The 15,345-nt window shown below is 39.1% G+C and overlaps 1 long non-coding RNA gene across 2 annotated transcripts in view; it reads left to right on the plus strand.

The window, feature by feature from the left end:
• The window catches only part of LOC142748884 (uncharacterized), a 51,409-nt gene that overhangs the window by 9,843 nt on the left and 26,221 nt on the right, over positions 1-15,345 (plus strand). The gene's annotated exons all lie outside the window — the stretch shown is intronic.

Consider the following 15,345-nt stretch of genomic DNA (forward strand, 5'->3'; position numbering starts at 1 on the left):
AGGAAAGTTATCATTCACATCCTGTACAAAAATGTTAATTATGGCAGTGCCCGTTTTGGGAGGTTTTCCCCCGTCAGAAGCAGTTAAAATGAATTCATAAATACTTTGCTTTTCTCTGTCCAGGGTCTTTTCTAGTATAATTTCTGGATACTTAAGTCCATCTCTAGTATTTTTTTCTCCAAGAGCAAACTGTTGATCATTACCACTTAATGTATAACTTTGTATAGAGTTGGTGCCCAAGTCTGGGTCTTTTGCATTTCCTAAAGCAAATCGTGCGCCAGGTGAAGTGAGTTCACTAATTTCTACATCAAAATATTTCTTAGAAAATGTAGGTGCATTATCATTCACGTCCTGGATTTCTACAGAGATTGTGTAAAAGGTCAAAGGATTTTCAATCACAGCTTCTAGGTTTATGAAGCAGCTGAGTTTAGCTCCACATAATGTCTCTCTATCAATTTTATCTGATACAAGTAAATCTCCGTTTTCCAAATTAATACTGAAATATTGCTTTGTAGCATAAGAAACAATTTGGAATTTTCTTAAAGCTAATTCCATACTATTTATTCCAAGATCTTTTCCCACATTCCCAACTACAGATCCTTTTCTCATCTCTTCAGGTATTGAGTATTGTAATTGGCCTGAGATATCCTTGAAGTAAAATGAAGTAAGACAGAATAATACTTGCCATATCACTGTCCATTGTGTCCCTCTATGTTTCATTCTTTGCAGAAAATGCAATATTATTCTTATTATAGAATTTCTCAAGAAAATTTCAAAATCCAAAGGAGATCTTGACAAATGAGTAATCCAAAATGCAGGTTGCAGTGTGACCATAATACAGGATTTTTTGTAGATCTGCACAGTAAAACTGCTTTAGCTTTCCACATTGAGCTAGAATAAAAATACTACAGTCTTTTGGTGGCACTTAGAGTCCAAACTGAGGTACTACAAGTAGCCTGGTTATATTACTGTTGTAATAAATGTATAATACTTAATGTACATTTTAAATATTAAAAAAAATTTTTGGGGACAATTATCCTCAACTTTGGCTTCAACAATCATCATAATCAAATATAACTTTTTTTTTATTACTTAAAGAAATATAGTTTAATTTATTTTATGAAGATATAACAAAATTCAACCTGTATTGTATATATTTGGGATATTTTTACCACTACTGTAAATTATAAGAATATTAGAAGACACCAAAGAATTCTGTGACTATATAACAGCAAGAGATTGCAGGCTGAGTGTATTTATACAGGTCACAAAACTCTTAGGTGTCTTCTATTCTTATAATATACAGTAGGGTTTTTTTTTTCTATATAATACATATCTTAGCTCCTGCAGAACCTCTTTTTGAAGAGTAAGGTGGAGCATAATTCCTGTTTATAATTAATATGGGATTTCCTAACTCTATTCAAAAAGGTGTATATTACAGATGTATCCTTCCTTAACTTATCTTTAACCCGTTAGTGACCGCCAATACGCCTTTTCACGGCGGCCACTAATGGGCTTTATTCTGATGCATATGCCTTTTTACGGCACTGCATTAGAATAAATAAACAGAGCAGGGAGCTGTCAAATCTCCCTGCTCTCAGCTGCCAGAGCTGCCAGAGCTGAGGGCTGGGGGCGTCCCTGCTCTGCCATGTGAGATCGATATTAGTATCGATCTCACCCGTTTAACCCCTAGATGCGGTGCACAATAGCGTACACCGCATCTGAGTGGTTTTGGAGAGAGGGAGGGAGCTCCCTCTCTCTCCCACCGACACCAGGCGATATGATCCCCGAGTGTCTGTGTCTCCAATGGCAGCCGGGGGCCTAATAAAGGCCCCCAGGTCTGCCTGGAGCGAATGCCTGCTAGATCATGCAGGAAACATGACCTAGCAGATGCCTGTCCGTTTAAAAAAAAAAAGTTTAATAAAGTTAATTTGAAAAAAATGAAAAACCCACCTTTTCCCCTTACAAAATGCTTTACTATTAAAAAAACAAAATAAAGTAAAAAAGTTACACATATTTGGTGTTGCCGCGTCCATAACGACCCCGACTATAAATCTATTACATTATTTGACCACCAAGGTGAACACGGTAAAAAAAATTTATAAAAAACTATGGAAAAATTGCTGTTTTCTGTGAATCCTGACTTAAAAAAAATGTGATAAAAAGTGATCAAAAAGTCACATCTACTCCAAAATGGTACCAGTAAAAACTACAAGTCTTCCCACAAAAAAAAAAGCCCTCATACAACTGCATCGGCGGAACAATAAAAAAGTCATGGCACTTCAAATATGGAGACACAAAAACAAAGCATTTTTACTGTGTAAAAGTAGTAAAACATACAAAAACGATCCAAATTTGGTATCCTTGCAATCGTAACAACCCGCTGAATAAAGTTATTGTGTTATTTATATCACACGGTAAACAGCGTAGATTTAAGACGAGAAAAAGTGTGGCAAAATTTCAGGTTTTTTTTCTATCCCCCCCCCCCCCAAAAAAAGTTAATAAAAGTTAATCAATAAATAATATGTACCTCAAAATGGTGCTATTAAAAAATAAAACTTGTCCCGCAAAAAACAAGACCTTATACAGCAAAAATAAAAAGGTTATAGCTCTTGGAATGCGACGATGGAAAAACGTTAAAAATGGCTTAGTCATTAAGGTTTAAAATAGGCTGGTCATTAAGGGGTTAAATCATGTAATATATATTTAGTGCATACATTTTTTTAATGAGTTCTTATAATTGTTATGATACCAAATATATATATTTTTATGTACTTTGCTGAACAAAAAACATGTTTTATGCTGCCGCATTCGGAGAGCCACACCTTTTTATCTTTCTGCCGACGTAGGAGGACTATGAGTTGTTGTTTTTATTGGTACCATTTTGAGATACATGGAACTTATTTGTTGACTTCTCTAAAATAACTTCTCTTAAAAAAAAAAATTGGGGGAATGGATGGGAAAATAAACAGCAAATCGTCTTTTGCAACTTGAATTTTTTTTTTAAAGCCAAATGCTGTGCATTATACATTATAGGTTATCTTTATTATATGGGTTGTTGAGATTGTGGCAATACCTTATATGTTTTTTTTGTGGTTCATTATTTGTTACTAGATAAAATCATGTTTAATATAATTAAAGGTTTTATTTTATGGTTTTATTTTTATTACACTATATTTTAACTTTTTTTTATTAGTCCGAATTGGCCATTTGAGGCTGTGATTACTTCATAATGGTTTAGGATACTTAGTAGTCTTATTGTTACCTCTGGAAAGACCTAATAGATATCTACCAATGACTGACCTCGGGACCTTTGTTAGGCTGACAGAGGGAACCTCTCCCTTGTCAAACTCCTTAGGTGTCACAGTCGCTATTGACAGTGGTATTTAATTGGTAAATGGCTGTTAGAGTTAGAAGTTGGCCGTATAATAGAACCAATACCCACAAGCGAGGAGGCAGGAGAATCTCCTGTATGGCATGATGCTTTGCAGGGGTGGCACAAATTTAAGCAATAGGACCACGAGCCATATAACAGGCAGATTCTAAATGGTTATATCAAAATTAGGCACTAGTATCAACAAATTATTTGCTATTTCTAAATCAAATACATTCAGTTTTAAAAGTATGCCTAGAATATATGTTATAAGTATGGCAACATTTTGTAATGACTAGAGCGAGGCCTAAGGGCCAGTGCATTACACTGGGATCCAAAGAACACAAAAAAGAGAATTCACCAATTTACATTTTTTTATGAAAAAAATCATTAGCAGCTAAAAGATTGTCTTGGGCAAGTCTGGAGTGTTTTACATTTTACAATAATAATTCTGGGTCTAGGATCATTATAAGAGAACAGCAATGGTCAGCTGTTACCACTGATCTTATTAGGATATTCTAGAGTGAGATAAGGATTAACATTTCTGTTATTTATTCTTTACATATACTATTTATAAAATATATTCTATCTATCATATATCGCTATGTTTTAAAGTGGTTGGAGTTTTAGATGTTCTGTAAATACTAATAATTGGGATCTTAAGGCTATGTTCACGCAGAGTTTTTTGACGCTGAAACCGCGCCACAAAACTCGTCAAAAACGGCCCTAAAATGCCTCCCATTGATTTCAATGGGAGGCGGGGGCGGTTTTCTCCCGCGAGCGCTAAAACCGCCTCGTGGGAGAAAGAAGGGACATGCCCTATCTTCGGGCGTTTACGCCTCTGACCTCCCATTGTCTTCAATGGGAGGCAGAGTAAGCGTATTTCGCAGCGGTTTATGCAGGCGGCGCTAAATGGCCACGGGCGAAAAACCGCGAAAATCGGCGTGCATGGAGAGGAAAATCTGCTTCAAACTTCCAAACAGAATTTGAGGTGTTAACATAGCCTAACTGTTAAGGTTTGTCCACACGCAATGGAATTGCTGCAGAAAATTTCTGCAGCAATTCCGTTAAAACTCAAAGGCTTTCCGCTGCGGAAAATATGCACCATTTCCTGCGGTTTTTGCAGCAGAAAATCTCTTATGAAAAATGCAGCAATTCTGCACACTTTCCATAGCAGGAATTGACTTGCTGCGGTCCGAAAAATACGCACCGCAGGACAATTTTGGCTCGGAAATTTTAAAATCTCATCCACTATGCTGCTACTGTATTCTGCTGCGTTTTTTTCTGATGAAATTCCGGCCGGAAAAAAAATGCTGCATTTCCGTTACGTGTGGATGAGCCCTTACAATTGCCAATAGCTATGACTAGAGAGAAATTATTTGTTAAGAAGCTTTCCATCACAGCTAAATTAAAACTTAGGCCCCATGCACGCAAACGTATTTTTGCGGCCGCAATTCACCCGGAAATCTGCGGGTGAATTGCGGCCCCATTCATTTCAATGGGCCCATGCACACGAGCGTGGTTTCCACAGTCCGTGCATTGCCCAGGAGCCTAAAAGATAGGACATGTCTTATTACGACCGTGTTTTGCGGTTCAGGCTCATAGAAATGAATGCACGCGGCCAAGTGCACGGCCCGCGATTTGCGGGCAGCCCGCGGGTGACACTCCGCGGCCGTCCGAGCCAAAAATCACGCCCATGCATACCACTACGGTCGTGTGCATGAGGCCTTACTCAGGTTGGCAGATATAAGACTCCATGACAAAGAGTAAAAGTCTTATCCAATCCTGATTTCCAGTATATTGTCCAATGATAAATAAAGATGGATCAGGAACTTGTAGTAAGTGATAAGAGAGCCAGGCATTGTGTCCAGAGTCAGCGTCCACTGCGATCACTTTGGTGACTAGATAACCTTTCTCAGCAGAGTGAGGAATAAATTCATATAATGCTGATCCCTCAGTGTCTGGAGATGGGTAGAGGATCTTAGGAGCATTGTCATTCTTATCAATGATACATATCCTCACTGTGACATTACTGCTTAGAGGAGGAGATCCATTGTCTTTAGTCATCACTTGAAACTGGCGTTATCTGGGTGACCACCATTATTTGGAGTGAGAAACAAATGATGTTTGAACTATTTTTGTGGCTCAGGCTGTTATGCTGTAATATATTGTTTTCCACTATTGCACTAATTTCACTATATATTAGTATGTCATCTCTTTGCTACTATTCTTATGTAACAACTATATATCTGACTCTCTCTCCCTCTCTCTCTCCCTCTCTCTCTCTATCTCTCTCTCTCTCTCTCTATACATATATTGCATTTAGATAATTGTAAAGGGAAGTGTTTTACGTATTTATATCTAGACAGTCGAGTCACATTATTATGACCACCTCCTACTTTCGAACTCGGCAGCACCCAGCCCATGAAGAAAGTGATGTGTCGTGGGCTGGTTTGGTGGGTTTATAAGGTGTGTGATAGGCTGTCTGAACACATATCACTTGCTGTTGCCATGGGAATAAGGGGCGATATATCAGAGTTGCAAAAAGGGTTGATTATTGGCTTTCGGACCAAGGGTGGCAGTATTTCTCAAACAGCGCAGTTTGTGAACTGTTCCTGTGCTGCTGTGGTGAAAGTGTATCGTGATTGGACAAATGGCACCAATGGGAATAACTGATGTGGAAACTGCGAAGCAACATGTGCCAATGATGTGAAAGGTGAACGTCGGCTACGAATGTGCGCGGGGGCTGAACGACACGCTACAGTGGAGCAGCTCACCGTGAAAATCAACCAGGGGGCTACCAGGCATGTGTCTAAAACAATAGTTCAGAGAATCCTACTGCGTGTGGGGCTCCGAAGCAGACGGATGTTCACTGCTCCTATGCTAACAAAGGTGCATCGGAAAAAAAAGTTTTACATTTGCACAGCAGTATCACCGATGATTGGCAAAGGGTTGCCTTCTCAGATGAGTCATGTTATCTGCTTCATCAAATGGATAGATGTTGGCGTGTCAGGCGAGAAACATCAGAAAGCAAATACCCTGCAACCATTGCTGGAAAAACACAAGCTGGTGGCGGCAGCGTTATGGTCTGGTGAACTTTTTCCTTGCATTTTCTGGGCCCACTCATCCAGGCACTCTGAGCTGATTTGGGTATGAATCCATTATTGCAGATCACGTCCACCCATACATGCTGCTTGTCTTCCCTGGAAGAGCATGACTAAGACTTCCAAATACTTCCCTGGCCCTCTAATTCAACAGACTTGTGGGTCTGTGGGACCACCTCGATCATCTTGTTCACTCTATGGATCCTCCCCCACGCACCCTCCAGCGAATGTGGGTTGCTCTGCAGTCAGCACGGCTCCAGATACCTGAAACAACCTACCAGCACCTTATTGAGTCACTCCCAGCCCGTCTAGCTGCCGCCCGTGCTACACATGGTGGTTACTCTGGATAGTAGCTGGTGGTCATAATAATGTGACTCGACTGCTGTGTTATACGTGTATATATATATATATATATATATATATATATATATATATATTATTGTGTGTGTGTGTGTGTGTATATATGCATCTATTATCCCATCAAACACCGGTGGGTATTCACATATATGGCCATGGGAAAATGCCCCAAGTAATGAGATAAGAGTTGGCTCCAGCCAGGCTGCATTGTCATTCACTACATTCTGGGAGGAGCAGAAGATTGATCCTCTTGTCTTCTACCCTGCGGGGGGGGGGGAGTCAAAAACAGTGGACACAGCCTATGATGCATTCCGCGTCACAGGAGGCTCCCACGGCCTGCCCCCCCCCCTGCACGTGGGTGAGTTTGGCACAGTGATGTCATAGAGCAGTGAACGGAGAGAAGCTGGATTGCACCAAAGCAGGCCTACTGAACTGACTCTACAGGCCCTAGGCAAGAGCGGAAGTCTAAGTACCATTACTCACGCTGCGGCATCCCTCTCCAGCAATAGCTTACCACCTGCAGCCCCTTCATACTGCATTTAACCCTATCCTATCCTACCAAAACTCGGCAGTATTGCCATACTACAACCCTAGCTCTCAACACACATCCATATCCTACAAACCTTGTCCTATTCCTACCCCTTTGCCCTATCTCTTTCCCTACAGCCCTTATTGTATTGACCCCTTAGTTACAGGGACAGTTAGAGTCAGGTGGTGGAGGGTCACAGAAGTAAGTGTGAGTGATTGTATTGTAATTTATACTTGTATGTAGGTATATAGGTACTAGTATAGGAATGCACGGGTACTGTTAATGTGTTGTTGATATATTGTACCACGAATAGTGTTGGAATACTTAATTCTTATTAATAGTTATTATGTGTATTGAGGTATACAGATACTATACCGTGATTATGTGTATTTTGTGTATACTGTGTTTTATAGCTGAGTGTGATTTTGTGTTAAGTAATAAACCTTGCTTTATTATACACTTGTGTCGTGAATCACTGCGTAATACAAGGGAAAAGGCATAACCCTAGTGACCCTAATAAAAGGAGTTACTAATAGTGGGGGACACTAGCCCAGTGAACCCCATTAAATACTAGCGCTTTAACAATAATAGTCTGTAATGCATTATTTTTTTTAAATAATTTCTTTTAGGTAGGAAACAAGTAAATAAATAAAACTCATAGTTTTTCACACTTTTTCTATCATTCACCTAACATTAATAGTAAGTTGGTAAATGAATTCTATGGTTTATTTAAACAGTGCATTTTAATTGGATACTTTACTTTGTTACTTTATTTATATGAGTAATTAATTAGCTCATTTATTTATTAATGTATTCTTTTTTTCTTAACGCCCCCCAAAAAATATGGCTTAGCAACTATGCCATTTTGGCATTAGCCTAGATAACTGATGGCAAAAAATTTTACTTTGTTATTGATTGAATATGCAGACAAAATGTCAGTTTTAGGGTACGTTCAGACGTGGCGGAATTGCTGTGGAATTCCACTGCTGACAGTCTGCAGTGGAAATCCGCAGCAGACTTTTTTCCATTAGTTTCTATGGCTTTTTAAATAACAAAGTGCAGACGTTGCGGAAAAAGTAATTGCGGAAAATAAGCTGCTGTGCAGAACTTTCATTTTGAAGCATGCATGGCCGCCAGCGGAGAAGCAGCGGATTTTTACTACGGATTTAGCCTTTGCAATGCAATGGGAGACCGGAAAGTATAGTTGCACAGTCTTCCTACATGACGACACGAGTGAGTGTACTCACAAACTGCAGTGAGTACACTGCTAATACTTTTCAGTCCCCACATAACCCCTTTAATTAACATAACGTCTATATGTTTAATAACATATTTTGGTTTTTTTAACTACAGTATTTCCACTACTAATTTCTTAGATACATTTTATGGAATTATGTACCAAAGACAATATACTGGTCCTTGTTGCCTATAGCAACCAATCAGACAACAGCTCTCCTTACCTAAATTGCCCTACAAAAAATGAAACCCGAACTGTGATTTATTATACATGTAATATTTATCTCTTATTGATCAATTGAAGTTTTTTTAATTAATTAAATATTTCAAACATTATGTATTTATAAAGCAACATCAAAACAGGTAATATAAATATACTGAAAAAAAAACAAAAACACAGTACACTCTTGTAAAAAAAATTATGAAGTGTTTGAAATTCGATACATTGGATCACATTCAATATTGCTCAATGTTCACAATTTTTTATGTTTAAAGTGTAGCTAAACGTTTGACAAACTTCTGACATGTCATAGTGACATTTCAGAAGTTTGGATTGGTGGGAGTCCGAGCATTGAGACCCCCACCAATCGCTAGAACGAAGCAGCTGAAGCGCTCGTGTGAGCGCTCAGCCGCTTCGTGTCTGTTTGGCTTTTTCCGGAAATTAATGTATCGATGTTAGGACTCAATAGAAAGTCCATGAGCCCATAATCCGATACATCGGCTTTCCGTAAAAATCCGAACAGACATGAAGTGGCTGAGCACTCACATGAGCGCTTCAGCTGCTTTGTTCTAGCGATTGGTGGGGTCTCAGTGCTAGGACCCCCCACCAATCCAAACTTCTGACATGTCATTATGACATGTCAGAAGTTTGTCAAACGTTTAGCTACACTTTAATACATAGTAAAAGAGAATAAGTTATTATAAATGCATAAATAAAGTTATAACCTGCTCACGCTGTTATATTTAAAATAATGTATTGTAAAATAGACCTAATTTCCTACAATTTAATAAAAATGAAATCCAAATACACCAGATACCAGATATACTGATACAGTGCTGAATATTCACAATAAAATATTTACATGAATACAGAACCCTATAACCCAATGGTTGTATCGTTCAAAAAGGTCTACTGCAAGTTAGCTGCTCAAAGACTTTTTCTGTTATAATCACTCAATATATTGCTGTTACTCAATTGTATTGACATTTTAATCATTGTCATCATTATAAGAAATTATGACAATAAGTATTTTTAACAAATTCTTTAATAGTGAAGCAATATATAATTTATAATGAACTGTATCTGATATTGGCCTTAAAAGAAACCTGTTCAATTGAAAATGTGGTCTTATTTGCAGCATCTTATAGAGCAAGAGGAGCTGAGCAGATTTATATATAGTTTTGTGCAAAAAGAAACAGGATAACCTATAGTTTAGTCAATAAAATTCTTGCTTACTCTGGGCTAAAGAGTTAAATTGGTAATCTTAACCATTGATTGAAAGCTTTCCCTGTATAAGTGTGAATACAGAAATAAATGGCAATCACTGAGTAGGACCGCCCACTGGACTCTTAGGGCCAGAGTTAACAAGGATTTAAATCAATAAATTAAAGGGTTTCCCATCAGGAACAGGCAGCAAGCATGCAGGAAGAATGTTTTAGAGCAGGAGGAACTGAGCAGATTGATATATTTTTGTGTGTGAAAAGATTCCGTATATAATACTGAATACCTTAAGGCCTCATGCCCACTTCAGTTTTTTCCTTCAGGGTGCTATCCGTTTTTTTGACTGATAGCACCCTGACCCATTCATTTCAATGGGCCCATGCACACTTCCGTTATTTTCATGGAATCACTGGCAAAAGTAGGACATTCTCTACTTTTGACAGAATGGAACAACGGATCCGTGAAAATAACGGAAGTGTGCATGGGCCCATTGAAATGAATGGGTCAGGGTGCTATCAGTCAAAAAAACGGATAGCACCCTGAAGGAAAAAACTGAAGTGGGCATGAGGGGCCCATAGAAGTCAATGCGTCCGTGAAAAAACGAACGGCACACGGAAGGCTTCTGTGTGCCGTCAGATTTTGACAGATCCATTGCCCTAGCAACGGCAGGGCGTGCCAAAGTTCACAGACTGGGACATGTGACAAGTTCAAATGAAGTTCAATACTTTCCATTTTTTTTACGGAAACACGGAATCCAAACAGAAGCACAACGTCCGTTTGAAACGGAAACACTGAACGGACACTGAGTACATGCGGAAAAACCACGGACACCATAATGGACACACGGATCTGTGAGAAACGACCGTGAAAACGGTGATGGAAGTGTGCATGAGGCCTTAAATGGGTTTTACTATCAGGGACATTTATGAAATATCCACAGGATATGCCATAAATGGCAGATAGATGTGGGTCCCACCTCTAGGACCCGCACCTATCCCTAGAACGGGGCCCCCTAAACCCCATTTTACCTCTCTGTGTTCTGGCTGACACATGTGATTCCCAGCCATGAAGAAGAAAACAGCGTAGCTCGCTGAGCTACGCTGTTTCCGTAAGTCCCATAGTAGTGAATGGTAAAGAAGGGAGGAAACCTCCAGCACACCAGTTTGATGCGTCTCCAGACTCTCCGCTCGGATCCCCGCTACGGCTTGCGGTATGCAAATAGAAGAAAAGAAGAAATGATGCAGCGCAGAGTCGTACTTTGGATTTAAAAAGGAAGCAGTATTCCCACCTTTATTGGGGTATTGAAATAAAATTGAAGGGAGACGCAGTCCCAAGACGTGTGTGAATAGTACGCGGTTTGCCCTGGCCTACGCGTTTCAAGCACGAGCTGTGCTCTTACTCATGGCAAAAAGAATGTCTAGTGAATGGTAGTTATGGAAGCAGCATAGCATGCTTCCATATTATTGATTTATTGATTTAAATCCTTGTTTCTTCTTCATGGTCGGGAATCACACAAGTCAGCCAGAACGCAGAGCAGTAAAACAGAGTTTAGTGGGCCCCGTTCTAGAGATAGATGCGGGTCCTAGAGCTGGGACCCACATTTATCTGACATTTATGGCATATCCTGTGGATCTTTTATAAATGTCCCTGATAGTAAAAACCCCTTTAAAGGTATTCAGTATTATATACTGAATTTTTTCACACACAACAATATATCAATCTGCTCCGTTCCTTCTGCTCTAAAACATGCTGCCTGCAGGTCTGACTGCATGTTTGACATTAGAGGATTTCTTTAAGGACATAATTTTTTTTTAAGATTGTCTCCTTCAATTCAGGCAGTCATAACTATTACATTTCTTGGTTAACATAGCTGTATGAGTCCTTGTTTTTTTCAGGATGTGTTCTTCTTTATAATGTGACACCTTTAGGTACATATACATTAACTTTTCATTTTTATTTGTTTTTATTTTGTGAAAAAAATTTGAAAAAAAGCAATTCCATTACAGTTTTTATATTTTTTTATGCTGTACACCAAATCATAAATGATCTTATAAAAGTATTGTATAAATTGTTACAGTTGTGTGAATGCCATATTTTATGTTTTGGTACTTTTATTTAATGTGATTTGCTGATATTTTTTTGTTAACATTACTCTTTATTTAATTGATTTTACTTTTTACCAGTACATAAGCCTGCATACTAAAGATATCTACAGTACTATAAGTATGCCCTAACAACAGGTCAGGTATTCAGACAGCCTTATATAGTAACACAGCACTTGTGATGCAATCAAAGCGAGGTCCCCCCTTGTCTCTCCCTGTGCATGCCATGATCAGCGTTGATCATAGCATACATAGGGTTAAGTGGTAGAGTTCAGAGGTTTCTCTTATCTTTGCCATTAGAGCGGGGCTGTGACTGTGTATTTAAGCTGTTGCCTCACTAACGAGTATTCTGCCTGCCCATAAAAGTCTATGGGGAGCGGAGGGGGAGCAGGGGGAGCAGGAGGAGAAAGAAGGAGCAGAATGAGTCAGACACAGATATGCTTCCAATAAAGTTTTATGGAGACGAGTGAGGGGGAGCAGGAGGAAGAAGCAGCGTGAGAGAGACACAGATTCTGCCAATACAAATCAATAAAGTGAGGAGTAAGGAGCAGGAGATGAGTGAGAAAGATATATATAGTATATTACATAGTTACATAGTTACATAGTTAGTACGGCTGAAAAAAGACACATGTCCATCAAGTTCAACCAAGGGAAGGGAAAAGGGAAGGAAAAATTTCTACACATAGGAGCTAATATTTTTTTGTTCTAGGAAATTATCTAACCCTTTTTTAAAGCCATCTACTGTCCCTGCTGTGACCAGCTCCTGTGGTAGGCTATTCCATAGATTCACAGTTCTCACTGTAAAGAAGGCTTGTCGCCTCTGCAGCTTGAACCTTTTTTTCACCAGACGGACGGAGTGCCCCCTTGTTTTTTTAGGGGGTTTTACAAGGAACAGGATTTCACCATATTTTTTGTATGTACCATTAATATATTTATATAAGTTAATCATGTCCCCCCTTAGTCGTCTTTTTTCAAGGCTAAATAGGTTTAATTCTTTCAATCTTTCCTCATAACTTAAATTCTCCATGCCCCTAATTAGCTTCGTTGCTCTTCTTTGTATTTTTTCCAACTCCAGGGCATCCTTTCTATGAACTGGAGCCCAGAACTGAACTGCATATTCTAGATGAGGCCTCACTAATGCTTTGTAAAGTGGTAATATTACATCCCTGTCCCGCGAGTCCATGCCTCTTTTAAAACACGACAATATCCTGCTGGCCTTTGAAGCAGCTGATTGACACTGCATGCTGTTATTGAGTTTATGATTTACAAGTACACCCAGATCCTTCTCAACAAGTGAATCCGCCAGTGTAGCTCCCCCTAGGACATATGATTCATGCAGGTTGTTGGTACCCAGATGCATAACTTTACATTTATCTACATTAAACTTCATCTGCCAAGTGGACGCCCAAACACTTAGTTTGTTTAAATCTGCCTGCAATTCATGAACATCTTCCATAGACTGGACTATATTACATAGCTTGGTGTCATCTGCAAAAATAGAAATAGTGCTATTAATCCCATCCTCTATATCATTAATAAATAAGTTGAATAATAGTGGTCCCAGCACTGAACCCTGGGGTACACCACTTATAACTGGGGACCATTCAGAGTAGGAATCATTGACCACAACTCTCTGGATACGGTCCTTGAGCCAATTCTCAATCCAATTACAAACTATATTTTCTAAACCTATAGTCCTTAATTTACCCATTAGGCGTCTATGGGGGACAGTGTCAAATGCCTTTGCAAAGTCCAAAAACACTAAATCCACAGCGGCCCCTCTGTCTAGACTTCTGCTCACCTCTTCATAAAAACAGATCAGGTTAGTTTGACAACTTCTGTCCTTAGTAAAACCGTGCTGGCTGTCACTTAAAATGCTATTTATTGTCACATAATCCTGTATATAGTCCCTCAATAGCCCCTCAAACATTTTCCCCACGATGGATGTTAAGCTTACTGGTCTATAATTACCCGGGGAAGACCTAGAGCCCTTTTTGAAAATAGGCACCACATTTGCGCTGCGCCAGTCCCTTGGCACTATACCAGTCACTAGAGAGTCTCTGAATATTATGAAAAGGGGGACAGAAATAACTGAACTAAGCTCTTTAAGAATTCTAGGGTGTAACCCATCTGGTCCCGGGGCCTTGTGCACATTTATTTTATTTAATTTAGCTTGGACCATCTCTACATTCATCCAATTCAGTATATCAACTGATATATTAACAGCACTGGCACTGGCTACATCAGCTGCTCTTTCTTCTGTTGTATATACAGAGCTAAAGAACCCATTTAGTAACTCTGCCTTCTCTTGATCCCCTGTGATCAACTCCCCATTACCATTATCTAGGGGTCCTACATGTTCAGACCTTGGCTTTTTAGCATTTATATACTTGAAGAATTTTTTGGGATTTGTTTTACTATCCTTGGCCACCTGCCTTTCATTTTGTATTTTTGCTAATTTTATTACATTTTTACAGATTTTATTAAGCTCTTTATATTTTACAAAGGCTACAGCTGTACCCTCAGATTTGTATTTTTTAAATGCCCTTTTTTTGTCATGTATTGCCCCTTTCACAGAAGGTGTAAGCCATGTGGGGTTTAATTTGAGTCGTTTATACTTGTTACCTATAGGAATAAATTTTGCACTATAATAACTCAAAGTAGATTTGAAAATCTCCCATTTATCATTTGTTCCATTATTTGACATTAGTTCTTCCCAGTCCATATCCTGAATTGCAGCCCTCATCCGGTGGAAATTGGCTTTCTTAAAATTAAATGTTTTTGCCCTCCCAGCCTGCGTTTGTTTTTTACAGTATAGGTAAAATGTAACTATATTATGATCACTGTTACCGAGGTTTTCACGAACATTGACATTCCCAACAAGATCTGCATTATTAGAAATGACCAGATCCAACAGAGCTTCACCTCTAGTCGGGTCTTCCACAAACTGGCCCATAAAATTTTCCTGCAACAGGTTGAGGAAATGTCTCCCCTTTGCAGTTGAAGCTGAACCATGACACCAATTAATATCCCGGAAATTAAAATCTCCCATTATCACTACAGTACCCGCCTGTGCAGCCCGCTCCATCTGTTTATATAGCTGAACATCCATCTCATCAGTTATATTGGGGGGGTCTATAGATTACACCAAAAGTAATTTTTTCAGTGTTTACCTCCCTTTCTAGTTCCACCCACAAGGTTTC

This window comes from Rhinoderma darwinii, chromosome 3, assembly GCF_050947455.1.
Source record: "Rhinoderma darwinii isolate aRhiDar2 chromosome 3, aRhiDar2.hap1, whole genome shotgun sequence".
NCBI classification, from domain to species: Eukaryota; Metazoa; Chordata; class Amphibia; order Anura; family Rhinodermatidae; genus Rhinoderma; species Rhinoderma darwinii.